This window comes from Pseudorasbora parva, chromosome 4 (assembly GCF_024679245.1).
Source record: "Pseudorasbora parva isolate DD20220531a chromosome 4, ASM2467924v1, whole genome shotgun sequence".
NCBI classification, from domain to species: Eukaryota; Metazoa; Chordata; class Actinopteri; order Cypriniformes; family Gobionidae; genus Pseudorasbora; species Pseudorasbora parva.
In genome coordinates, this window is record NC_090175.1 from 38,252,871 (window position 1) to 38,274,804 (window position 21,934).

The window sequence follows — 21,934 nt, forward strand, 5'->3', positions numbered from 1 at the left end:
CCCGGGTTCAAATCCCGGACGAGCCCAGCCGTTTCAAAGCAAGCTGGCTACGTTGAGCTTAGATAAAAACTACTGTGGTTTTGAAATAATTACTGTTGTTCATCTGTACTACAACATATCCCAGATTCAGTCAAAGGTCGTGTTTTTTTTTCCTTGTACAGGCCATACTCAGAGTCGCTGCCTTCCAGGAAATGCGGCTTCCTAACGACAAGTGTTTTCTATTAAAACTAGTGCCTGCCCAATCTTTTAGAGGGCCACATTCAGTGACTGTACATGTGTACACACGTAGCTGTTGGTGTTCGCAGTCAGGCTCGTTGGTCTAGGGGTATGATTCTCGCTTAGGGTGCGAGGGGTCCCGGGTTCAAATCCCGGACGAGCCCAGCCGTTTCAAAGCAACCTGGCTACGTTGAGCTTAGATAAAAACTACTGTGGTTTTGAAATAATTACTGTTGTTCATCTGTACTACAACATATCCCAGATTCAGTCAAAGGTTGTGTTTTTTTTTCCTTGTGCAGGCCATACTCAGAGTCGCTGCCTTCCAGGAAATGCGGCTTCCTAACGACAAGTGTTTTCTATTAAAACTAGTGCCTGCCCAATCTTTTAGAGGGCCACATTAAGTGACTGTACATGTGTACACACGTAGCCATAGGAGATTCTGGCTCGTTGGTCTAGGGGTATGATTCTCGCTTCGGGTGCGAGAGGTCCCGGGTTCAAATCCCGGACGAGCCCAGCCGTTTCAAAGCAAGCTAACTTCCTCGACTTCCTAACAACAAACGCTTTCTATTTCAATTATATTCAATTCCCGACTGAGCCCTCTAGCATTTAGAATGAGTTCAAGGGTTTTCTGACACTGTTTCCGATGGTTGCTTTGCTTTAACAACCATTTGATATCAGAACTTTTGCTGCAGACAACATGGTGCTTGATGTCACATTCTCTAGCATCAGAGGCTGATACTTCGGCCAAATTGAACTTTCTGCAGGGGTTTTGGGATTCAAACCATTTTACATCAGTCATAGTTGAATTAAAACGATGAGCACAGAAATACATGTCCTTGGAGTTTCTTTGTACAGTCATTGACCTTTTGCTTAGAGCTAGCTCATTCAACCACGTCCTTGGACGGAGGCTGATGCCTTATGGTTCAAAGTCAAGCCTAAGATATAGTCTGTATGCTGCTGTTGACTTTTAGAGCCCTTCACTGGTGTGCCGTGCGTTTTTCTGCAATTAGATGGCCAAAGCTCTCATTGGCACTGTTGACTTCATGGGCAAAGCATGAGTGGCAGAAGACAATTTATTGATGCTGAAGATGCAGAATCAGTCTTGATGAGTAGACAGCTACTTTTGTTGTGACTTGTGTTAAGAAAACACTTTGTGGAATTCTCTTTTAAATTCGTCTTTCATAGTGATATATGGTTATCATTATGATAATTCCAATCGTGCGGTCATCATGGATATAGTCATTGAAAAATCCTCCTTGAAATTCTTACAAAGCCATCTTAAAGGTAGCCCATCAAAGACGACCCAGGTGGGACTTGAACCCACAATCCTCAGCTCCGGAGGCTGATGCCTTATCCATTAGGCCACCAGGCCTTGTTTGGCAAAGTTGGCCGTCAATCTGTAGTATCCCTTGAAGTAGTTTTTGAAGCTCAAATATCTACACTTAAGTATCTCGACAACAGAACACGTTCCGTTATACAGGTGAGCTTCACTAAATTTGTGGTACCCACACAAAACATGGCATACCGGAGAGGCTCGTTGGTCTAGGGGTATGATTCTCGCTTAGGGTGCGAGAGGTCCCGGGTTCAAATCCCGGACGAGCCCAGCCGTTTCAAAGCAAGCTGGCTACGTTGAGCTTAGATAAAAACTACTGTGGTTTTGAAATAATTACTGTTGTTCATCTGTACTACAACATATCCCAGATTCAGTCAAAGGTCGTGTTTTTTTTTCCTTGTGCAGGCCATACTCAGAGTCGCTGCCTTCCAGGAAATGCGGCTTCCTAACGACAAGTGTTTTCTATTAAAACTAGTGCCTGCCCAATCTTTTAGAGGGCCACATTAAGTGACTGTACATGTGTACACACGTAGCCATAGGTGATTCAGGTCTGGCTCGTTGGTCTAGGGGTATGATTCTCGCTTCGGGTGCGAGAGGTCCTGGGTTCAAATCCCGGACGAGCCTAGCTGTTTCAAAGCAAGCTAACTTCCTCGACTTCCTAACAACAAACCCTTTCTATTTCAATTATATTCAATTCCCGACTGAGCCCTCTAGCATTTAGAATGAGTTCAAGGGTTTTCTGACACTGTTTCCGATGGTTGCTTTGCTTTAACAACCATTTGATATCAGAACTTTTGCTGCAGACAACATGGTGCTTGATGTCACGTTCTCTAGCATCAGAGGCTGATACTTCGGCCAAATTGAACTTTCTGCAGGGGTTTTGGGATTCAAACCATTTTACATCAGTCATAGTTGAATTAAAACGATGAGCACAGAAATACAGGTCCTTGGAGTTTCTTTGTACAGTCATTGACCTTTTGCTTAGAGCTAGATCATTCAACCACATCCTTGGACGGAGGCTGATGCCTTATGGTTCAAAGTCAAGCCTAAGATATAGTCTGTATGCTGCTGTTGACTTTTAGAGCCCTTCACTGGTGTGCCGTGCGTTTTTCTGCAATTAGATGGCCAAAGCTCTCATTGGCACTGTTGACTTCATGGGCAAAGCATGAGTGGCAGAAGACAATTTATTGATGCTAAAGATGCAGAATCAGTCTTGATGAGTAGACAGCTACTTTTGTTGTGACTTGTGTTAAAAAAACACTTTGTGGAATTCTCTTTTAAATTCGTCTTTCATAGTGATATATGGTTATCATTATGATAATTCCAATCGTGCGGTCATCATGGATATAGTCATTGAAAAATCCTCCTTGAAATTCTCACAAAGCCATCTTAAAGGTAGCCCATCAAAGACGACCCAGGTGGGACTTGAACCCACAATCCTCAGCTCCGGAGGCTGATGCCTTATCCATTAGGCCACCGGGCCTTGTTTGGCAAAAATGGCCGTCAATCTGTAGTATCCCTTGAAGTAGTTTTTGAAGCTCAAATATCTACACTTAAGTATCTCGACAACAGAACACGTTCCGTTATACAGGTGAGCTTCACTAAATTTGTGGTACCCACACAAAACATGGCATACCGGAGAGGCTCGTTGGTCTAGGGGTATGATTCTCGCTTAGGGTGCGAGAGGTCCCGGGTTCAAATCCCGGACGAGCCCAGTCGTTTCATAGCAAGCTGGCTGCGTTGAGCCCACCTCAAAACTTCTGAGGTTTTGAAATAATTACTTTTGTTCATCTGTACTACAACATATCCCAGATTCAGTCAAAGGTCGTGTTTTTTTTCCCTTGTACAGGCCATACTCAGAGTCCCTGCCTTCCAGGAAATGCGGCTTCCTAACGACAAGTGTTTTCTATTAAAACTAGTGCCTGCCCAATCTTTTAGAGGGCCACATTAAGTGACTGTACATGTGTACACACGTAGCCATAGGTGATTCTGGTCTGGCTCGTTGGTCTAGGGGTATGATTCTCGCTTCGGTTGCGAGAGGTCCCGGGTTCAAATCCCGGACGAGCCCAGCCGTTTCAAAGCAAGCTGGCTACATTCAGCTTAGATAAAAACTACTGTGTTTTTGGAATAATTACTGTTGTTCATCTGTACTACAACATATCCCAGATTCAGTCAAAGGTCGTGTTTTTTTTTTCCTTGTGCAGGCCATACTCAGAGTCGCTGCCTTCCAGGAAATGCGGCTTCCTAACGACAAGTGTTTTCTATTAAAACTAGTGCCTGCCCAATCTTTTAGAGGGCCACATTAAGTGACTGTAAATGTGTACACACGTAGCCATAGGTGATTCTGGTCTGGCTCGTTGGTCTAGGGGTATGATTCTCGCTTCGGGTGCGAGAGGTCCCGGGTTCAAATCCCGGACGAGCCCAGCCGTTTCAAAGCAAGCTAACTTCCTCGGCTTCCTAACAACAAACGCTTTCTATTTCAATTATATTCAATTCCCGACTGAGCCCTCTAGCATTTAGAATGAGTTCAAGGTTTTTTTTGACACTGTTTCCGATGGTTGCTTTGCTTTAACAACCATTTGATATCAGAACATTTGCTGCAGACAACATGGTGCTTGATGTCACGTTCTCTAGCATCAGAGGCTGATACTTCGGCCAAATTGAACTTTCTGCAGGGGTTTTGGGATTCAAACCATTTTACATCAGTCATAGTTGAATTAAAACGATGAGCACAGAAATACATGTCCTTGGAGTTTCTTTGTACAGTCATTGACCTTTTGCTTAGAGCTAGCTCATTCAACCACGTCCTTGGACGGAGGCTGATGCCTTATGGTTCAAAGTCAAGCCTAAGATATAGTCTGTATGCTGCTGTTGACTTTTAGAGCCCTTCACTGGTGTGCCGTGCGTTTTTCTGCAATTAGATGGCCAAAGCTCTCATTGGCACTGTTGATTTCATGGGCAAAGCATGAGTGGCAGAAGACAATTTATTGATGCTGAAGATGCAGAATCAGTCTTGATGAGTAGACAGCTACTTTTGTTGTGACTTGTGTTAAAAAAACACTTTGTGGAATTCTCTTTTAAATTCGTCTTTCATAGTGATATATGGTTATCATTATGATAATTCCAATCGTGCGGTCATCATGGATATAGTCATTGAAAAATCCTCCTTGAAATTCTCACAAAGCCATCTTAAAGGTAGCCCATCAAAGACGACCCAGGTGGGACTTGAACCCACAATCCTCAGCTCCGGAGGCTGATGCCTTATCCATTAGGCCACCGGGCCTTGTTTGGCAAAGTTGGCCGTCAATCTGTAGTATCCCTTGAAGTAGTTTTTGAAGCTCAAATATCTACACTTAAGTATCTCGACAACAGAACACTGTCCGTTATACAGGTGAGCTTCACTAAATTTGTGGTACCCAAACAAAACATGGCATACCGGAGAGGCTCGTTGGTCTAGGGGTATGATTCTCGCTTAGGGTGCGAGAGGTCCCGGGTTCAAACCCGGACGAGCCCAGTCGTTTCATAGCAAGCTGTCTGCGTTGAGCCCACCTCAAAACTGCTGAGGTTTTGAAATAATTACTTTTGTTCATCTGTACTACAACATATCCCAGATTCAGTCAAAGGTCGTGTTTTTTTTTTCCTTGTACAGGCCATACTCAGAGTCGCTGCCTTCCAGGAAATGCGGCTTCCTAACGGCAAGAGTTTTCTATTAAAATTAGTGCCTGCCCAATCTTTTAGAGGGCAACATTCAGTGACTGTACATGTGTACACACGTAGCTGTTGGTGTTCGCAGTCAGGCTCGTTGGTCTAGGGGTATGATTCTCGCTTAGGGTGCGAGAGGTCCCGGGTTCAAATCCCGGACGAGCCCAGCCGTTTCAAAGCAAGCTGGCTACGTTGAGCTTAGATAAAAACTACTGTGGTTTTGAAATAATTACTGTTGTTCATCTGTACTACAACATATCCCAGATTCAGTCAAAGGTCGTGTTTTTTTTTCCTTGTACAGGCCATACTCAGAGTCGCTGCCTTCCAGGAAATGCGGCTTCCTAACGACAAGTGTTTTCTATTAAAACTAGTGCCTGCCCAATCTTTTAGAGGGCCACATTCAGTGACTGTACATGTGTACACACGTAGCTGTTGGTGTTCGCAGTCAGGCTCGTTGGTCTAGGGGTATGATTCTCGCTTAGGGTGCGAGGGGTCCCGGGTTCAAATCCCGGACGAGCCCAGCCGTTTCAAAGCAACCTGGCTACGTTGAGCTTAGATAAAAACTACTGTGGTTTTGAAATAATTACTGTTGTTCATCTGTACTACAACATATCCCAGATTCAGTCAAAGGTTGTGTTTTTTTTTCCTTGTGCAGGCCATACTCAGAGTCGCTGCCTTCCAGGAAATGCGGCTTCCTAACGACAAGTGTTTTCTATTAAAACTAGTGCCTGCCCAATCTTTTAGAGGGCCACATTAAGTGACTGTACATGTGTACACACGTAGCCATAGGAGATTCTGGCTCGTTGGTCTAGGGGTATGATTCTCGCTTCGGGTGCGAGAGGTCCCGGGTTCAAATCCCGGACGAGCCCAGCCGTTTCAAAGCAAGCTAACTTCCTCGACTTCCTAACAACAAACGCTTTCTATTTCAATTATATTCAATTCCCGACTGAGCCCTCTAGCATTTAGAATGAGTTCAAGGGTTTTCTGACACTGTTTCCGATGGTTGCTTTGCTTTAACAACCATTTGATATCAGAACTTTTGCTGCAGACAACATGGTGCTTGATGTCACATTCTCTAGCATCAGAGGCTGATACTTCGGCCAAATTGAACTTTCTGCAGGGGTTTTGGGATTCAAACCATTTTACATCAGTCATAGTTGAATTAAAACGATGAGCACAGAAATACATGTCCTTGGAGTTTCTTTGTACAGTCATTGACCTTTTGCTTAGAGCTAGCTCATTCAACCACGTCCTTGGACGGAGGCTGATGCCTTATGGTTCAAAGTCAAGCCTAAGATATAGTCTGTATGCTGCTGTTGACTTTTAGAGCCCTTCACTGGTGTGCCGTGCGTTTTTCTGCAATTAGATGGCCAAAGCTCTCATTGGCACTGTTGACTTCATGGGCAAAGCATGAGTGGCAGAAGACAATTTATTGATGCTGAAGATGCAGAATCAGTCTTGATGAGTAGACAGCTACTTTTGTTGTGACTTGTGTTAAGAAAACACTTTGTGGAATTCTCTTTTAAATTCGTCTTTCATAGTGATATATGGTTATCATTATGATAATTCCAATCGTGCGGTCATCATGGATATAGTCATTGAAAAATCCTCCTTGAAATTCTTACAAAGCCATCTTAAAGGTAGCCCATCAAAGACGACCCAGGTGGGACTTGAACCCACAATCCTCAGCTCCGGAGGCTGATGCCTTATCCATTAGGCCACCGGGCCTTGTTTGGCAAAGTTGGCCGTCAATCTGTAGTATCCCTTGAAGTAGTTTTTGAAGCTCAAATATCTACACTTAAGTATCTCGACAACAGAACACGTTCCGTTATACAGGTGAGCTTCACTAAATTTGTGGTACCCACACAAAACATGGAATACCGGAGAGGCTCGTTGGTATAGGGGTATGATTCTCGCTTAGGGTGCGAGAGGTCCCGGGTTCAAATCCCGGACGAGCCCAGTCGTTTCATAGCAAGCTGGCTGCGTTGAGCCCACCTCAAAACTTCTGAGGTTTTGAAATAATTACTTTTGTTCATCTGTACTACAACATATCCCAGATTCAGTCAAAGGTCGTGTTTTTTTTCCCTTGTACAGGCCATACTCAGAGTCGCTGCCTTCCAGGAAATGCGGCTTCCTAACGGCAAGCGTTTTCTATTAAAATTAGTGCCTGCCCAATCTTTTAGAGGGCAACATTCAGTGACTGTACATGTGTACACACGTAGCTGTTGGTGTTCGCAGTCAGGCTCGTTGGTCTAGGGGTATGATTCTCGCTTAGGGTGCGAGAGGTCCCGGGTTCCAATCCCGGACGAGCCCAGCCGTTTCAAAGAAAGCTGGCTACGTTGAGCTTAGATAAAAACTACTGTGGTTTTGAAATAATTACTGTTGTTCATCTGTACTACAACATATCCCAGATTCAGTCAAAGGTCGTGTTTTTTTTTCCTTGTACAGGCCATACTCAGAGTCGCTGCCTTCCAGGAAATGCGGCTTCCTAACGACAAGTGTTTTCTATTAAAACTAGTGCCTGCCCAATCTTTTAGAGGGCCACATTCAGTGACTGTACATGTGTACACACGTAGCTGTTGGTGTTCGCAGTCAGGCTCGTTGGTCTAGGGGTATGATTCTCGCTTAGGGTGCGAGGGGTCCCGGGTTCAAATCCCGGACGAGCCCAGCCGTTTCAAAGCAACCTGGCTACGTTGAGCTTAGATAAAAACTACTGTGGTTTTGAAATAATTACTGTTGTTCATCTGTACTACAACATATCCCAGATTCAGTCAAAGGTTGTGTTTTTTTTTCCTTGTGCAGGCCATACTCAGAGTCGCTGCCTTCCAGGAAATGCGGCTTCCTAACGACAAGTGTTTTCTATTAAAACTAGTGCCTGCCCAATCTTTTAGAGGGCCACATTAAGTGACTGTACATGTGTACACACGTAGCCATAGGAGATTCTGGCTCGTTGGTCTAGGGGTATGATTCTCGCTTCGGGTGCGAGAGGTCCCGGGTTCAAATCCCGGACGAGCCCAGCCGTTTCAAAGCAAGCTAACTTCCTCGACTTCCTAACAACAAACGCTTTCTATTTCAATTATATTCAATTCCCGACTGAGCCCTCTAGCATTTAGAATGAGTTCAAGGGTTTTCTGACACTGTTTCCGATGGTTGCTTTGCTTTAACAACCATTTGATATCAGAACTTTTGCTGCAGACAACATGGTGCTTGATGTCACATTCTCTAGCATCAGAGGCTGATACTTCGGCCAAATTGAACTTTCTGCAGGGGTTTTGGGATTCAAACCATTTTACATCAGTCATAGTTGAATTAAAACGATGAGCACAGAAATACATGTCCTTGGAGTTTCTTTGTACAGTCATTGACCTTTTGCTTAGAGCTAGCTCATTCAACCACGTCCTTGGACGGAGGCTGATGCCTTATGGTTCAAAGTCAAGCCTAAGATATAGTCTGTATGCTGCTGTTGACTTTTAGAGCCCTTCACTGGTGTGCCGTGCGTTTTTCTGCAATTAGATGGCCAAAGCTCTCATTGGCACTGTTGACTTCATGGGCAAAGCATGAGTGGCAGAAGACAATTTATTGATGCTGAAGATGCAGAATCAGTCTTGATGAGTAGACAGCTACTTTTGTTGTGACTTGTGTTAAGAAAACACTTTGTGGAATTCTCTTTTAAATTCGTCTTTCATAGTGATATATGGTTATCATTATGATAATTCCAATCGTGCGGTCATCATGGATATAGTCATTGAAAAATCCTCCTTGAAATTCTTACAAAGCCATCTTAAAGGTAGCCCATCAAAGACGACCCAGGTGGGACTTGAACCCACAATCCTCAGCTCCGGAGGCTGATGCCTTATCCATTAGGCCACCGGGCCTTGTTTGGCAAAGTTGGCCGTCAATCTGTAGTATCCCTTGAAGTAGTTTTTGAAGCTCAAATATCTACACTTAAGTATCTCGACAACAGAACACGTTCCGTTATACAGGTGAGCTTCACTAAATTTGTGGTACCCACACAAAACATGGAATACCGGAGAGGCTCGTTGGTATAGGGGTATGATTCTCGCTTAGGGTGCGAGAGGTCCCGGGTTCAAATCCCGGACGAGCCCAGTCGTTTCATAGCAAGCTGGCTGCGTTGAGCCCACCTCAAAACTTCTGAGGTTTTGAAATAATTACTTTTGTTCATCTGTACTACAACATATCCCAGATTCAGTCAAAGGTCGTGTTTTTTTTCCCTTGTACAGGCCATACTCAGAGTCGCTGCCTTCCAGGAAATGCGGCTTCCTAACGGCAAGCGTTTTCTATTAAAATTAGTGCCTGCCCAATCTTTTAGAGGGCAACATTCAGTGACTGTACATGTGTACACACGTAGCTGTTGGTGTTCGCAGTCAGGCTCGTTGGTCTAGGGGTATGATTCTCGCTTAGGGTGCGAGAGGTCCCGGGTTCCAATCCCGGACGAGCCCAGCCGTTTCAAAGAAAGCTGGCTACGTTGAGCTTAGATAAAAACTACTGTGGTTTTGAAATAATTACTGTTGTTCATCTGTACTACAACATATCCCAGATTCAGTCAAAGGTCGTGTTTTTTTTTCCTTGTACAGGCCATACTCAGAGTCGCTGCCTTCCAGGAAATGCGGCTTCCTAACGACAAGTGTTTTCTATTAAAACTAGTGCCTGCCCAATCTTTTAGAGGGCCACATTCAGTGACTGTACATGTGTACACACGTAGCTGTTGGTGTTCGCAGTCAGGCTCGTTGGTCTAGGGGTATGATTCTCGCTTAGGGTGCGAGAGGTCCCGGGTCCAAATCCCGGACGAGCCCAGCCGTTTCAAAGCAAGCTGGCTACGTTGAGCTTAGATAAAAACTACTGTGGTTTTGAAATAATTACTGTTGTTCATCTGTACTACAACATATCCCAGATTCAGTCAAAGGTCGTGTTTTTTTTTCCTTGTGCAGGCCATACTCAGAGTCGCTGCCTTCCAGGAAATGCGGCTTCCTAACGACAAGTGTTTTCTATTAAAACTAGTGCCTGCCCAATCTTTTAGAGGGCCACATTAAGTGACTGTACATGTGTACACACGTAGCCATAGGTGATTCAGGTCTGGCTCGTTGGTCTAGGGGTATGATTCTCGCTTCGGGTGCGAGAGGTCCTGGGTTCAAATCCCGGACGAGCCCAGCTGTTTCAAAGCAAGCTAACTTCCTCGACTTCCTAACAACAAACCCTTTCTATTTCAATTATATTCAATTCCCGACTGAGCCCTCTAGCATTTAGAATGAGTTCAAGGGTTTTCTGACACTGTTTCCGATGGTTGCTTTGCTTTAACAACCATTTGATATCAGAACTTTTGCTGCAGACAACATGGTGCTTGATGTCACGTTCTCTAGCATCAGAGGCTGATACTTCGGCCAAATTGAACTTTCTGCAGGGGTTTTGGGATTCAAACCATTTTACATCAGTCATAGTTGAATTAAAACGATGAGCACAGAAATACATGTCCTTGGAGTTTCTTTGTACAGTCATTGACCTTTTGCTTAGAGCTAGCTCATTCAACCACATCCTTGGACGGAGGCTGATGCCTTATGGTTCAAAGTCAAGCCTAAGATATAGTCTGTATGCTGCTGTTGACTTTTAGAGCCCTTCACTGGTGTGCCGTGCGTTTTTCTGCAATTAGATGGCCAAAGCTCTCATTGGCACTGTTGATTTCATGGGCAAAGCATGAGTGGCAGAAGACAATTTATTGATGCTGAAGATGCAGAATCAGTCTTGATGAGTAGACAGCTACTTTTGTTGTGACTTGTGTTAAAAAAACACTTTGTGGAATTCTCTTTTAAATTCGTCTTTCATAGTGATATATGGTTATCATTATGATAATTCCAATCGTGCGGTCATCATGGATATAGTCATTGAAAAATCCTCCTTGAAATTCTCACAAAGCCATCTTAAAGGTAGCCCATCAAAGACGACCCAGGTGGGACTTGAACCCACAATCCTCAGCTCCGGAGGCTGATGCCTTATCCATTAGGCCACCGGGCCTTGTTTGGCAAAGTTGGCCGTCAATCTGTAGTATCCCTTGAAGTAGTTTTTGAAGCTCAAATATCTACACTTAAGTATCTCGACAACAGAACACTGTCCGTTATACAGGTGAGCTTCACTAAATTTGTGGTACCCAAACAAAACATGGCATACCGGAGAGGCTCGTTGGTCTAGGGGTATGATTCTCGCTTAGGGTGCGAGAGGTCCCGGGTTCAAACCCGGACGAGCCCAGTCGTTTCATAGCAAGCTGTCTGCGTTGAGCCCACCTCAAAACTGCTGAGGTTTTGAAATAATTACTTTTGTTCATCTGTACTACAACATATCCCAGATTCAGTCAAAGGTCGTGTTTTTTTTTTCCTTGTACAGGCCATACTCAGAGTCGCTGCCTTCCAGGAAATGCGGCTTCCTAACGGCAAGAGTTTTCTATTAAAATTAGTGCCTGCCCAATCTTTTAGAGGGCAACATTCAGTGACTGTACATGTGTACACACGTAGCTGTTGGTGTTCGCAGTCAGGCTCGTTGGTCTAGGGGTATGATTCTCGCTTAGGGTGCGAGAGGTCCCGGGTTCAAATCCCGGACGAGCCCAGCCGTTTCAAAGCAAGCTGGCTACGTTGAGCTTAGATAAAAACTACTGTGGTTTTGAAATAATTACTGTTGTTCATCTGTACTACAACATATCCCAGATTCAGTCAAAGGTCGTGTTTTTTTTTCCTTGTACAGGCCATACTCAGAGTCGCTGCCTTCCAGGAAATGCGGCTTCCTAACGACAAGTGTTTTCTATTAAAACTAGTGCCTGCCCAATCTTTTAGAGGGCCACATTAAGTGACTGTACATGTGTACACACGTAGCCATAGGTGATTCTGGTCTGGCTCGTTGGTCTAGGGGTATGATTCTCGCTTCGGTTGCGAGAGGTCCCGGGTTCAAATCCCGGACGAGCCCAGCCGTTTCAAAGCAAGCTGGCTACATTCAGCTTAGATAAAAACTACTGTGTTTTTGGAATAATTACTGTTGTTCATCTGTACTACAACATATCCCAGATTCAGTCAAAGGTCGTGTTTTTTTTTTCCTTGTGCAGGCCATACTCAGAGTCGCTGCCTTCCAGGAAATGCGGCTTCCTAACGACAAGTGTTTTCTATTAAAACTAGTGCCTGCCCAATCTTTTAGAGGGCCACATTAAGTGACTGTACATGTGTACACACGTAGCCATAGGTGATTCTGGTCTGGCTCGTTGGTCTAGGGGTATGATTCTCGCTTCGGGTGCGAGAGGTTCCGGGTTCAAATCCCGGACGAGCCCAGCCGTTTCAAAGCAAGCTAACTTCCTCGGCTTCCTAACAACAAACGCTTTCTATTTCAATTATATTCAATTCCCGACTGAGCCCTCTAGCATTTAGAATGAGTTCAAGGGTTTTTTTGACACTGTTTCCGATGGTTGCTTTGCTTTAACAACCATTTGATATCAGAACTTTTGCTGCAGACAACATGGTGCTTGATGTCACGTTCTCTAGCATCAGAGTCTGATACTTCGGCCAAATTGAACTTTCTGCAGGGGTTTTGGGATTCAAACCATTTTACATCAGTCATAGTTGAATTAAAACGATGAGCACAGAAATACATGTCCTTGGAGTTTCTTTGTACAGTCATTGACCTTTTGCTTAGAGCTAGCTCATTCAACCACGTCCTTGGACGGAGGCTGATGCCTTATGGTTCAAAGTCAAGCCTAAGATATAGTCTGTATGCTGCTGTTGACTTTTAGAGCCCTTCACTGGTGTGCCGTGCGTTTTTCTGCAATTAGATGGCCAAAGCTCTCATTGGCACTGTTGATTTCATGGGCAAAGCATGAGTGGCAGAAGACAATTTATTGATGCTGAAGATGCAGAATCAGTCTTGATGAGTAGACAGCTACTTTTGTTGTGACTTGTGTTAAAAAAACACTTTGTGGAATTCTCTTTTAAATTCGTCTTTCATAGTGATATATGGTTATCATTATGATAATTCCAATCGTGCGGTCATCATGGATATAGTCATTGAAAAATCCTCCTTGAAATTCTCACAAAGCCATCTTAAAGGTAGCCCATCAAAGACGACCCAGGTGGGACTTGAACCCACAATCCTCAGCTCCGGAGGCTGATGCCTTATCCATTAGGCCACCGGGCCTTGTTTGGCAAAGTTGGCCGTCAATCTGTAGTATCCCTTGAAGTAGTTTTTGAAGCTCAAATATCTACACTTAAGTATCTCGACAACAGAACACTGTCCGTTATACAGGTGAGCTTCACTAAATTTGTGGTACCCAAACAAAACATGGCATACCGGAGAGGCTCGTTGGTCTAGGGGTATGATTCTCGCTTAGGGTGCGAGAGGTCCCGGGTTCAAACCCGGACGAGCCCAGTCGTTTCATAGCAAGCTGTCTGCGTTGAGCCCACCTCAAAACTGCTGAGGTTTTGAAATAATTACTTTTGTTCATCTGTACTACAACATATCCCAGATTCAGTCAAAGGTCGTGTTTTTTTTTTCCTTGTACAGGCCATACTCAGAGTCGCTGCCTTCCAGGAAATGCGGCTTCCTAACGGCAAGAGTTTTCTATTAAAATTAGTGCCTGCCCAATCTTTTAGAGGGCAACATTCAGTGACTGTACATGTGTACACACGTAGCTGTTGGTGTTCGCAGTCAGGCTCGTTGGTCTAGGGGTATGATTCTCGCTTAGGGTGCGAGAGGTCCCGGGTTCAAATCCCGGACGAGCCCAGCCGTTTCAAAGCAAGCTGGCTACGTTGAGCTTAGATAAAAACTACTGTGGTTTTGAAATAATTACTGTTGTTCATCTGTACTACAACATATCCCAGATTCAGTCAAAGGTCGTGTTTTTTTTTCCTTGTACAGGCCATACTCAGAGTCGCTGCCTTCCAGGAAATGCGGCTTCCTAACGACAAGTGTTTTCTATTAAAACTAGTGCCTGCCCAATCTTTTAGAGGGCCACATTCAGTGACTGTACATGTGTACACACGTAGCTGTTGGTGTTCGCAGTCAGGCTCGTTGGTCTAGGGGTATGATTCTCGCTTAGGGTGCGAGGGGTCCCGGGTTCAAATCCCGGACGAGCCCAGCCGTTTCAAAGCAACCTGGCTACGTTGAGCTTAGATAAAAACTACTGTGGTTTTGAAATAATTACTGTTGTTCATCTGTACTACAACATATCCCAGATTCAGTCAAAGGTTGTGTTTTTTTTTCCTTGTGCAGGCCATACTCAGAGTCGCTGCCTTCCAGGAAATGCGGCTTCCTAACGACAAGTGTTTTCTATTAAAACTAGTGCCTGCCCAATCTTTTAGAGGGCCACATTAAGTGACTGTACATGTGTACACACGTAGCCATAGGAGATTCTGGCTCGTTGGTCTAGGGGTATGATTCTCGCTTCGGGTGCGAGAGGTCCCGGGTTCAAATCCCGGACGAGCCCAGCCGTTTCAAAGCAAGCTAACTTCCTCGACTTCCTAACAACAAACGCTTTCTATTTCAATTATATTCAATTCCCGACTGAGCCCTCTAGCATTTAGAATGAGTTCAAGGGTTTTCTGACACTGTTTCCGATGGTTGCTTTGCTTTAACAACCATTTGATATCAGAACTTTTGCTGCAGACAACATGGTGCTTGATGTCACATTCTCTAGCATCAGAGGCTGATACTTCGGCCAAATTGAACTTTCTGCAGGGGTTTTGGGATTCAAACCATTTTACATCAGTCATAGTTGAATTAAAACGATGAGCACAGAAATACATGTCCTTGGAGTTTCTTTGTACAGTCATTGACCTTTTGCTTAGAGCTAGCTCATTCAACCACGTCCTTGGACGGAGGCTGATGCCTTATGGTTCAAAGTCAAGCCTAAGATATAGTCTGTATGCTGCTGTTGACTTTTAGAGCCCTTCACTGGTGTGCCGTGCGTTTTTCTGCAATTAGATGGCCAAAGCTCTCATTGGCACTGTTGACTTCATGGGCAAAGCATGAGTGGCAGAAGACAATTTATTGATGCTGAAGATGCAGAATCAGTCTTGATGAGTAGACAGCTACTTTTGTTGTGACTTGTGTTAAAAAAACACTTTGTGGAATTCTCTTTTAAATTCGTCTTTCATAGTGATATATGGTTATCATTATGATAATTCCAATCGTGCGGTCATCATGGATATAGTCATTGAAAAATCCTCCTTGAAATTCTTACAAAGCCATCTTAAAGGTAGCCCATCAAAGACGACCCAGGTGGGACTTGAACCCACAATCCTCAGCTCCGGAGGCTGATGCCTTATCCATTAGGCCACCGGGCCTTGTTTGGCAAAGTTGGCCGTCAATCTGTAGTATCCCTTGAAGTAGTTTTTGAAGCTCAAATATCTACACTTAAGTATCTCGACAACAGAACACGTTCCGTTATACAGGTGAGCTTCACTAAATTTGTGGTACCCACACAAAACATGGCGTACCGGAGAGGCTCGTTAGTCTAGGGGTATGATTCTCGCTTAGGGTGCGAGAGGTCCCGGGTTAAAATCCCGGACGAGCCCAGTCGTTTCATAGCAAGCTGGCTGCGTTGAGCCCACCTCAAAACTGCTGAGGTTTTGAAATAATTACTTTTGTTCATCTGTACTACAACATAGCCCAGATTCAGTCAAAGGTCAAGTGTTTTTTTTTTCCTTGTACAGACCATACTCAGAGTCGCTGCCTTCCAGGAAATGCGGCTTCCTAACGGCAAGCGTTTTCTATTAAAATTAGTGCCTGCCCAATCTTTTAGAGGGCAACATTCAGTGACTGTACATGTGTACACACGTAGCTGTTGGTGTTCGCAGTCAGGCTTGTTGGTCTAGGGGTATGATTCTCGCTTAGGGTGCGAGAGGTCCCGGGTTCAAATCCCGGACGAGCCCAGCCGTTTCAAAGCAAGCTGGCTACGTTGAGCTTAGATAAAAACTACTGTGGTTTTGAAATAATTACTGTTGTTCATCTGTACTACAACATATCCCAGATTCAGTCAAAGGTCGTGTTTTTTTTTCCTTGTACAGGCCATACTCAGAGTCGCTGCCTTCCAGGAAATGCGGCTTCCTAACGACAAGTGTTTTCTATTAAAACTAGTGCCTGCCCAATCTTTTAGAGGGCCACATTCAGTGACTGTACATGTGTACACACGTAGCTGTTGGTGTTCGCAGTCAGGCTCGTTGGTCTAGGGGTATGATTCTCGCTTAGGGTGCGAGAGGTCCCGGGTTCAAATCCCGGACGAGCCCAGCCGTTTCAAAGCAAGCTGGCTACGTTGAGCTTAGATAAAAACTACTGTGGTTTTGAAATAATTACTGTTGTTCATCTGTACTACAACATATCCCAGATTCAGTCAAAGGTCGTGTTTTTTTTTCCTTGTGCAGGCCATACTCAGAGTTGCTGCCTTCCAGGAAATGCGGCTTCCTAACGACAAGTGTTTTCTATTAAAACTAGTGCCTGCCCAATCTTTTAGAGGGCCACATTAAGTGACTGTACATGTGTACACACGTAGCCATAGGTGATTCAGGTCTGGCTCGTTGGTCTAGGGGTATGATTCTCGCTTCGGGTGCGAGAGGTCCCGGGTTCAAATCCCGGACGAGCCCAGCTGTTTCAAAGCAAGCTAACTTCCTCGACTTCCTAACAACAAACGCTTTCTATTTCAATTATATTCAATTCCCGACTGAGCCCTCTAGCATTTAGAATGAGTTCAAGGGTTTTCTGACACTGTTTCCGATGGTTGCTTTGCTTTAACAACCATTTGATATCAGAACTTTTGCTGCAGACAACATGGTGCTTGATGTCACGTTCTCTAGCATCAGAGGCTGATACTTCGGCCAAATTGAACTTTCTGCAGGGGTTTTGGGATTCAAACCATTTTACATCAGTCATAGTTGAATTAAAACGATGAGCACAGAAATACAGGTCCTTGGAGTTTCTTTGTACAGTCATTGACCTTTTGCTTAGAGCTAGATCATTCAACCACATCCTTGGACGGAGGCTGATGCCTTATGGTTCAAAGTCAAGCCTAAGATATAGTCTGTATGCTGCTGTTGACTTTTAGAGCCCTTCACTGGTGTGCCGTGCGTTTTTCTGCAATTAGATGGCCAAAGCTCTCATTGGCACTGTTGACTTCATGGGCAAAGCATGAGTGGCAGAAGACAATTTATTGATGCTAAAGATGCAGAATCAGTCTTGATGAGTAGACAGCTACTTTTGTTGTGACTTGTGTTAAAAAAACACTTTGTGGAATTCTCTTTTAAATTCGTCTTTCATAGTGATATATGGTTATCATTATGATAATTCCAATCGTGCGGTCATCATGGATATAGTCATTGAAAAATCCTCCTTGAAATTCTCACAAAGCCATCTTAAAGGTAGCCCATCAAAGACGACCCAGGTGGGACTTGAACCCACAATCCTCAGCTCCGGAGGCTGATGCCTTATCCATTAGGCCACCGGGCCTTGTTTGGCAAAAATGGCCGTCAATCTGTAGTATCCCTTGAAGTAGTTTTTGAAGCTCAAATATCTACACTTAAGTATCTCGACAACAGAACACTGTCCGTTATACAGGTGAGCTTCACTAAATTTGTGGTACCCAAACAAAACATGGTATACCGGAGAGGCTCGTTGGTCTAGGGGTATGGTTCTCGCTTAGGGTGCGAGAGGTCCCGGGTTCAAACCCGGACGAGCCCAGTCGTTTCATAGCAAGCTGGCTGCGTTGAGCCCACCTCAAAACTTCTGAGGTTTTGAAATAATTACTTTTGTTCATCTGTACTACAACATATCCCAGATTCAGTCAAAGGTCGTGTTTTTTTTTCCTTGTACAGGCCATACTCAGAGTCGCTGCCTTCCAGGAAATGCGGCTTCCTAACGGCAAGCGTTTTCTATTAAAATTAGTGCCTGCCCAATCTTTTAGAGGGCAACATTCAGTGACTGTACATGTGTACACACGTAGCTGTTGGTGCTCGCAGTCAGGCTCGTTGGTCTAGGGGTATGATTCTCGCTTAGGGTGCGAGAGGTCCCGGGTTAAAATCCTGGACGAGCCCAGCCGTTTCAAAGCAAGCTGGCTACGTTGAGCTTAGATAAAAACTACTGTGTTTTTGAAATAAATACTGTTGTTCATCTGTACTACAACATATCCCAGATTCAGTCAAAGGTCGTGTTTTTTTTTTCCTTGTGCAGGCCATACTCAGAGTCGCTGCCTTCCAGGAAATGCGGCTTCCTAACGACAAGTGTTTTCTATTAAAACTAGTGCCTGCCCAATCTTTTAGAGGGCCACATTAAGTGACTGTACATGTGTACACACGTAGCCATAGGTGATTCTGGTCTGGCTCGTTGGTCTAGGGGTATGATTCTCGCTTCGGGTGCGAGAGGTCCCGGGTTCAAATCCCGGACGAGCCCAGCTGTTTCAAAGCAAGCTAACTTCCTCGGCTTCCTAACAACAAACGCTTTCTGTTTCAATTATATTCAATTCCCGACTGAGCCCTCTAGCATTTAGAAGGAGTTCAAGGGTTTTCTGACACTGTTTCCGATGGTTGCTTTGCTTTAACAACCATTTGATATCAGAACTTTTGCTGCAGACAACATGGTGCTTGATGTCACGTTCTCTTGCATCAGAGGCTGATACTTCGGCCAAATTGAACTTTCTGCAGGGGTTTTGGGATTCAAACCATTTTACATCAGTCATAGTTGAATTAAAACCATGAGCACAGAAATACATGTCCTTGGAGTTTCTTTGTACAGTCATTGACCTTTTGCTTAGAGCTAGCTCATTCAACCACGTCCTTGGACGGAGGCTGATGCCTTATGGTTCAAAGTCAAGCCTAAGATATAGTCTGTATGCTGCTGTTGGCTTTTAGAGCCCTTCACTGGTGTGCCGTGCGTTTTTCTGCAATTAGATGGCCAAAGCTCTCATTGGCACTGTTGACTTCATGGGCAAAGCATGAGTGGCAGAAGACAATTTATTGATGCTGAAGATGCAGAATCAGTCTTGATGAGTAGACAGCTACTTTTGTTGTGACTTGTGTTAAAAAAACACTTTGTGGAATTCTCTTTTAAATTCGTCTTTCATAGTGATATATGGTTATCATTATGATAATTCCAATCGTGCTGTCATCATGGATATAGTCGTTGAAAAATCCTCCTTGAAATTCTCACAAAGCCATCTTAAAGGTAGCCCATCAAAGACGACCCAGGTGGGACTTGAACCCACAATCCTCAGCTCCGGAGGCTGATGCCTTATCCATTAGGCCACCGGGCCTTGTTTGGCAAAGTTGGCCGTCAATCTGTAGTATTCCTTTGAAGTAGTTTTTGAAGCTCAAATATCTACACTTAAGTATCTCAACAACAGAACACGTTCCGTTATACAGGTGAGCTTCACTAAATTTGTGGTACCCACACAAAACATGGCATACCGGAGAGGCTCGTTGGTCTAGGGGTATGATTCTCGCTTAGGGTGCGAGAGGTCCCGGGTTCAAATCCCGGACGAGCCCAGTCGTTTCATAGCAAGCTGGCTGCGTTGAGCCCACCTCAAAACTGCTGAGGTTTTGAAATAATTACTTTTGTTCATCTGTACTACAACATATCCCAGATTCAGTCAAAGGTCGTGTTTTTTTTTCCTTGTACAGGCCATACTCAGAGTCGCTGCCTTCCAGGAAATGCGGCTTCCTAACGACAAGTGTTTTCTATTAAAACTAGTGCCTGCCCAATCTTTTAGAGGGCCACATTAAGTGACTGTACATGTGTACACACGTAGCCATAGGTGATTCTGGTCTGGCTCGTTGGTCTAGGGGTATGATTCTCGCTTCGGGTGCGAGAGGTCCCGGGTTCAAATCCCGGACGAGCCCAGCCGTTTCAAAGCAAGCTAACTTCCTTGGCTTTCTATTTCAAATATATTCAATTCCCGACTGAGCCCTCTAGCATTTAGAATGAGTTCAAGGGTTTTCTGACACTGTTTCCGATGGTTGCTTTGCTTTAACAACCATTTGATATCAGAACTTTTTCTGCAGACAACATGGTGCTTGATGTCACGTTCTCTAGCATCAGAGGCTGATACTTCGGCCAAATTGAACTTTCTGCAGGGGTTTTGGGATTCAAACCATTTTACATCAGTCATAGTTGAATTAAAACGATGAGCACAGAAATACATGTCCTTGGAGTTTCTTTGTACAGTCATTGACCTTTTGCTTAAAGCTAGCTCATTCAACCACGTCCTTGGACGGAGGCTGATGCCTTATGGTTCAAAGTCAAGCCTAAGATATAGTCTGTATGCTGCTGTTGACTTTTAGAGCCCTTCACTGGTGTGCCGTGCGTTTTTCTGCAATTAGATGGCCAAAGCTCTCATTGGCACTGTTGACTTCATGGGCAAAGCATGAGTGGCAGAAGACAATTTATTGATGCTGAAGATGCAGAATCAGTCTTGATGAGTAGACAGCTACTTTTGTTGTGACTTGTGTTAAAAAAACACTTTGTGGAATTCTCTTTTAAATTCGTCTTTCATAGTGATATATGGTTATCATTATGATAGTTCCAATCGTGCGGTCATCATGGATATAGTCATTGAAAAATCCTCCTTGAAATTCTCACAAAGCCATCTTAAAGGTAGCCCATCAAAGACTACCCAGGTGGGACTTGAACCCACAATCCTCAGCTACGGAGGCTGATGCCTTATCCATTAGGCCACCGGGCCTTGTTTGGCAAAGTTGGCCGACAATCTGTAGTATCCCTTGAAGTAGTTTTTGAAGCTCAAATATCTACACTTAAGTATCTCGACAACAGAACACGTTCCGTTATACAGGTGAGCTTCACTAAATTTGTGGTACCCACACAAAACATGGCATACCGGAGAGGCTCGTTGGTCTAGGGGTATGATTCTCGCTTAGGGTGCGAGAGGTCCCGGGTTCAAATCCCGGACGAGCCCAGTCGTTTCATAGCAAGCTGGCTGCGTTGAGCCCACCTCAAAACTGCTGAGGTTTTGAAATAATTACTTTTGTTCATCTGTCCTACAACATAGCCCAGATTCAGTCAAAGGTCAAGTGTTTTTTTTTTCCTTGTACAGACCATACTCAGAGTCGCTGCCTTCCAGGAAATGCGGCTTCCTAACGGCAAGCGTTTTCTATTAAAATTAGTGCCTGCCCAATCTTTTAGAGGGCAACATTCAGTGACTGTACATGTGTACACACGTAGCTGTTGGTATTCGCAGTCAGGCTCATTGGTCTAGGGGTATGATTCTCGCTTAGGGTGCGAGAGGTCCCGGGTTCAAATCCCGGACGAGCCCAGCCGTTTCAAAGCAAGCTGGCAAAGTTGAGCTTAGATAAAAACTACTGTGGTTTTGAAATAATTACTGTTGTTCATCTGTACTACAACATATCCCAGATTCAGTCAAAGGTCGTGTTTTTTTTTCCTTGTGCAGGCCATACTCAGAGTCGCTGCCTTCCAGGAAATGCGGCTTCCTAACGACAAGTGTTTTCTATTAAAACTAGTGCCTACCCAATCTTTTAGAGGGCCACATTAAGTGACTGTACATGTGTACACACGTAGCCATAGGTGATTCTGGTCTGGCTCGTTGGTCTAGGGGTATGATTCTCGCTTCGGGTGCGAGAGGTCCCGGGTTTAAATCCCGGACGAGCCCAGCCGTTTCAAAGCAAGCTAAGTTCCTCGGCT

At 44.4% G+C, this 21,934-nt stretch overlaps 50 non-coding genes across 50 annotated transcripts in view; 39 read left to right on the forward strand and 11 right to left on the reverse strand.

The window, feature by feature from the left end:
* trnap-agg (transfer RNA proline (anticodon AGG)) overlaps positions 1-26 on the forward strand; it is a 72-nt gene extending 46 nt beyond the window's left edge. Inside the window, exon 1 of the tRNA in view lies at positions 1-26. This exon is cut by the window's left edge and continues 46 nt beyond it. This is a non-coding gene — a tRNA (tRNA-Pro).
* A 282-nt stretch (positions 27-308) lies between these two features.
* Positions 309-380, forward strand: trnap-agg (transfer RNA proline (anticodon AGG)). Its single transcript has one exon. It is a non-coding gene; the product is annotated as a tRNA-Pro (tRNA).
* A 277-nt stretch (positions 381-657) lies between these two features.
* On the forward strand, positions 658-729 carry trnap-cgg (transfer RNA proline (anticodon CGG)). The gene has a single exon. It is a non-coding gene; the product is annotated as a tRNA-Pro (tRNA).
* A 786-nt stretch (positions 730-1,515) lies between these two features.
* Positions 1,516-1,588, reverse strand: trnar-ccg (transfer RNA arginine (anticodon CCG)). The gene has a single exon. It is a non-coding gene; the product is annotated as a tRNA-Arg (tRNA).
* A 159-nt stretch (positions 1,589-1,747) lies between these two features.
* trnap-agg (transfer RNA proline (anticodon AGG)) lies at positions 1,748-1,819 on the forward strand. Its single transcript has one exon. It is a non-coding gene; the product is annotated as a tRNA-Pro (tRNA).
* A 282-nt stretch (positions 1,820-2,101) lies between these two features.
* trnap-cgg (transfer RNA proline (anticodon CGG)) lies at positions 2,102-2,173 on the forward strand. The gene has a single exon. It is a non-coding gene; the product is annotated as a tRNA-Pro (tRNA).
* A 786-nt stretch (positions 2,174-2,959) lies between these two features.
* Positions 2,960-3,032, reverse strand: trnar-ccg (transfer RNA arginine (anticodon CCG)). The gene has a single exon. It is a non-coding gene; the product is annotated as a tRNA-Arg (tRNA).
* Positions 3,033-3,191: 159 nt separating this feature from the next.
* On the forward strand, positions 3,192-3,263 carry trnap-agg (transfer RNA proline (anticodon AGG)). Its single transcript has one exon. It is a non-coding gene; the product is annotated as a tRNA-Pro (tRNA).
* Positions 3,264-3,545: 282 nt separating this feature from the next.
* On the forward strand, positions 3,546-3,617 carry trnap-cgg (transfer RNA proline (anticodon CGG)). Its single transcript has one exon. It is a non-coding gene; the product is annotated as a tRNA-Pro (tRNA).
* Positions 3,618-3,900: 283 nt separating this feature from the next.
* On the forward strand, positions 3,901-3,972 carry trnap-cgg (transfer RNA proline (anticodon CGG)). Its single transcript has one exon. It is a non-coding gene; the product is annotated as a tRNA-Pro (tRNA).
* A 787-nt stretch (positions 3,973-4,759) lies between these two features.
* trnar-ccg (transfer RNA arginine (anticodon CCG)) lies at positions 4,760-4,832 on the reverse strand. The gene has a single exon. It is a non-coding gene; the product is annotated as a tRNA-Arg (tRNA).
* Positions 4,833-4,991: 159 nt separating this feature from the next.
* On the forward strand, positions 4,992-5,062 carry trnap-agg (transfer RNA proline (anticodon AGG)). Its single transcript has one exon. It is a non-coding gene; the product is annotated as a tRNA-Pro (tRNA).
* A 283-nt stretch (positions 5,063-5,345) lies between these two features.
* On the forward strand, positions 5,346-5,417 carry trnap-agg (transfer RNA proline (anticodon AGG)). Its single transcript has one exon. It is a non-coding gene; the product is annotated as a tRNA-Pro (tRNA).
* Positions 5,418-5,699: 282 nt separating this feature from the next.
* trnap-agg (transfer RNA proline (anticodon AGG)) lies at positions 5,700-5,771 on the forward strand. Its single transcript has one exon. It is a non-coding gene; the product is annotated as a tRNA-Pro (tRNA).
* A 277-nt stretch (positions 5,772-6,048) lies between these two features.
* trnap-cgg (transfer RNA proline (anticodon CGG)) lies at positions 6,049-6,120 on the forward strand. Its single transcript has one exon. It is a non-coding gene; the product is annotated as a tRNA-Pro (tRNA).
* A 786-nt stretch (positions 6,121-6,906) lies between these two features.
* On the reverse strand, positions 6,907-6,979 carry trnar-ccg (transfer RNA arginine (anticodon CCG)). The gene has a single exon. It is a non-coding gene; the product is annotated as a tRNA-Arg (tRNA).
* A 159-nt stretch (positions 6,980-7,138) lies between these two features.
* Positions 7,139-7,210, forward strand: trnap-agg (transfer RNA proline (anticodon AGG)). Its single transcript has one exon. It is a non-coding gene; the product is annotated as a tRNA-Pro (tRNA).
* A 282-nt stretch (positions 7,211-7,492) lies between these two features.
* Positions 7,493-7,564, forward strand: trnap-agg (transfer RNA proline (anticodon AGG)). Its single transcript has one exon. It is a non-coding gene; the product is annotated as a tRNA-Pro (tRNA).
* Positions 7,565-7,846: 282 nt separating this feature from the next.
* On the forward strand, positions 7,847-7,918 carry trnap-agg (transfer RNA proline (anticodon AGG)). Its single transcript has one exon. It is a non-coding gene; the product is annotated as a tRNA-Pro (tRNA).
* A 277-nt stretch (positions 7,919-8,195) lies between these two features.
* On the forward strand, positions 8,196-8,267 carry trnap-cgg (transfer RNA proline (anticodon CGG)). The gene has a single exon. It is a non-coding gene; the product is annotated as a tRNA-Pro (tRNA).
* Positions 8,268-9,053: 786 nt separating this feature from the next.
* trnar-ccg (transfer RNA arginine (anticodon CCG)) lies at positions 9,054-9,126 on the reverse strand. The gene has a single exon. It is a non-coding gene; the product is annotated as a tRNA-Arg (tRNA).
* Positions 9,127-9,285: 159 nt separating this feature from the next.
* On the forward strand, positions 9,286-9,357 carry trnap-agg (transfer RNA proline (anticodon AGG)). The gene has a single exon. It is a non-coding gene; the product is annotated as a tRNA-Pro (tRNA).
* Positions 9,358-9,639: 282 nt separating this feature from the next.
* trnap-agg (transfer RNA proline (anticodon AGG)) lies at positions 9,640-9,711 on the forward strand. Its single transcript has one exon. It is a non-coding gene; the product is annotated as a tRNA-Pro (tRNA).
* A 282-nt stretch (positions 9,712-9,993) lies between these two features.
* Positions 9,994-10,065, forward strand: trnap-agg (transfer RNA proline (anticodon AGG)). The gene has a single exon. It is a non-coding gene; the product is annotated as a tRNA-Pro (tRNA).
* A 282-nt stretch (positions 10,066-10,347) lies between these two features.
* On the forward strand, positions 10,348-10,419 carry trnap-cgg (transfer RNA proline (anticodon CGG)). The gene has a single exon. It is a non-coding gene; the product is annotated as a tRNA-Pro (tRNA).
* A 786-nt stretch (positions 10,420-11,205) lies between these two features.
* trnar-ccg (transfer RNA arginine (anticodon CCG)) lies at positions 11,206-11,278 on the reverse strand. Its single transcript has one exon. It is a non-coding gene; the product is annotated as a tRNA-Arg (tRNA).
* Positions 11,279-11,437: 159 nt separating this feature from the next.
* On the forward strand, positions 11,438-11,508 carry trnap-agg (transfer RNA proline (anticodon AGG)). The gene has a single exon. It is a non-coding gene; the product is annotated as a tRNA-Pro (tRNA).
* A 283-nt stretch (positions 11,509-11,791) lies between these two features.
* On the forward strand, positions 11,792-11,863 carry trnap-agg (transfer RNA proline (anticodon AGG)). The gene has a single exon. It is a non-coding gene; the product is annotated as a tRNA-Pro (tRNA).
* Positions 11,864-12,145: 282 nt separating this feature from the next.
* trnap-cgg (transfer RNA proline (anticodon CGG)) lies at positions 12,146-12,217 on the forward strand. Its single transcript has one exon. It is a non-coding gene; the product is annotated as a tRNA-Pro (tRNA).
* Positions 12,218-12,500: 283 nt separating this feature from the next.
* trnap-cgg (transfer RNA proline (anticodon CGG)) lies at positions 12,501-12,572 on the forward strand. The gene has a single exon. It is a non-coding gene; the product is annotated as a tRNA-Pro (tRNA).
* A 787-nt stretch (positions 12,573-13,359) lies between these two features.
* trnar-ccg (transfer RNA arginine (anticodon CCG)) lies at positions 13,360-13,432 on the reverse strand. Its single transcript has one exon. It is a non-coding gene; the product is annotated as a tRNA-Arg (tRNA).
* Positions 13,433-13,591: 159 nt separating this feature from the next.
* trnap-agg (transfer RNA proline (anticodon AGG)) lies at positions 13,592-13,662 on the forward strand. Its single transcript has one exon. It is a non-coding gene; the product is annotated as a tRNA-Pro (tRNA).
* A 283-nt stretch (positions 13,663-13,945) lies between these two features.
* trnap-agg (transfer RNA proline (anticodon AGG)) lies at positions 13,946-14,017 on the forward strand. Its single transcript has one exon. It is a non-coding gene; the product is annotated as a tRNA-Pro (tRNA).
* A 282-nt stretch (positions 14,018-14,299) lies between these two features.
* trnap-agg (transfer RNA proline (anticodon AGG)) lies at positions 14,300-14,371 on the forward strand. Its single transcript has one exon. It is a non-coding gene; the product is annotated as a tRNA-Pro (tRNA).
* Positions 14,372-14,648: 277 nt separating this feature from the next.
* Positions 14,649-14,720, forward strand: trnap-cgg (transfer RNA proline (anticodon CGG)). The gene has a single exon. It is a non-coding gene; the product is annotated as a tRNA-Pro (tRNA).
* Positions 14,721-15,506: 786 nt separating this feature from the next.
* trnar-ccg (transfer RNA arginine (anticodon CCG)) lies at positions 15,507-15,579 on the reverse strand. Its single transcript has one exon. It is a non-coding gene; the product is annotated as a tRNA-Arg (tRNA).
* Positions 15,580-15,738: 159 nt separating this feature from the next.
* On the forward strand, positions 15,739-15,810 carry trnap-agg (transfer RNA proline (anticodon AGG)). Its single transcript has one exon. It is a non-coding gene; the product is annotated as a tRNA-Pro (tRNA).
* Positions 15,811-16,095: 285 nt separating this feature from the next.
* trnap-agg (transfer RNA proline (anticodon AGG)) lies at positions 16,096-16,167 on the forward strand. The gene has a single exon. It is a non-coding gene; the product is annotated as a tRNA-Pro (tRNA).
* Positions 16,168-16,449: 282 nt separating this feature from the next.
* trnap-agg (transfer RNA proline (anticodon AGG)) lies at positions 16,450-16,521 on the forward strand. Its single transcript has one exon. It is a non-coding gene; the product is annotated as a tRNA-Pro (tRNA).
* Positions 16,522-16,803: 282 nt separating this feature from the next.
* Positions 16,804-16,875, forward strand: trnap-cgg (transfer RNA proline (anticodon CGG)). Its single transcript has one exon. It is a non-coding gene; the product is annotated as a tRNA-Pro (tRNA).
* A 786-nt stretch (positions 16,876-17,661) lies between these two features.
* On the reverse strand, positions 17,662-17,734 carry trnar-ccg (transfer RNA arginine (anticodon CCG)). The gene has a single exon. It is a non-coding gene; the product is annotated as a tRNA-Arg (tRNA).
* Positions 17,735-18,246: 512 nt separating this feature from the next.
* trnap-agg (transfer RNA proline (anticodon AGG)) lies at positions 18,247-18,318 on the forward strand. The gene has a single exon. It is a non-coding gene; the product is annotated as a tRNA-Pro (tRNA).
* A 283-nt stretch (positions 18,319-18,601) lies between these two features.
* Positions 18,602-18,673, forward strand: trnap-cgg (transfer RNA proline (anticodon CGG)). Its single transcript has one exon. It is a non-coding gene; the product is annotated as a tRNA-Pro (tRNA).
* A 786-nt stretch (positions 18,674-19,459) lies between these two features.
* trnar-ccg (transfer RNA arginine (anticodon CCG)) lies at positions 19,460-19,532 on the reverse strand. The gene has a single exon. It is a non-coding gene; the product is annotated as a tRNA-Arg (tRNA).
* A 160-nt stretch (positions 19,533-19,692) lies between these two features.
* Positions 19,693-19,764, forward strand: trnap-agg (transfer RNA proline (anticodon AGG)). Its single transcript has one exon. It is a non-coding gene; the product is annotated as a tRNA-Pro (tRNA).
* A 282-nt stretch (positions 19,765-20,046) lies between these two features.
* trnap-cgg (transfer RNA proline (anticodon CGG)) lies at positions 20,047-20,118 on the forward strand. Its single transcript has one exon. It is a non-coding gene; the product is annotated as a tRNA-Pro (tRNA).
* Positions 20,119-20,887: 769 nt separating this feature from the next.
* trnar-ccg (transfer RNA arginine (anticodon CCG)) lies at positions 20,888-20,960 on the reverse strand. Its single transcript has one exon. It is a non-coding gene; the product is annotated as a tRNA-Arg (tRNA).
* Positions 20,961-21,119: 159 nt separating this feature from the next.
* trnap-agg (transfer RNA proline (anticodon AGG)) lies at positions 21,120-21,191 on the forward strand. The gene has a single exon. It is a non-coding gene; the product is annotated as a tRNA-Pro (tRNA).
* Positions 21,192-21,476: 285 nt separating this feature from the next.
* Positions 21,477-21,548, forward strand: trnap-agg (transfer RNA proline (anticodon AGG)). The gene has a single exon. It is a non-coding gene; the product is annotated as a tRNA-Pro (tRNA).
* A 282-nt stretch (positions 21,549-21,830) lies between these two features.
* trnap-cgg (transfer RNA proline (anticodon CGG)) lies at positions 21,831-21,902 on the forward strand. Its single transcript has one exon. It is a non-coding gene; the product is annotated as a tRNA-Pro (tRNA).
* The last annotated feature ends 32 nt before the right edge of the window (positions 21,903-21,934 follow it).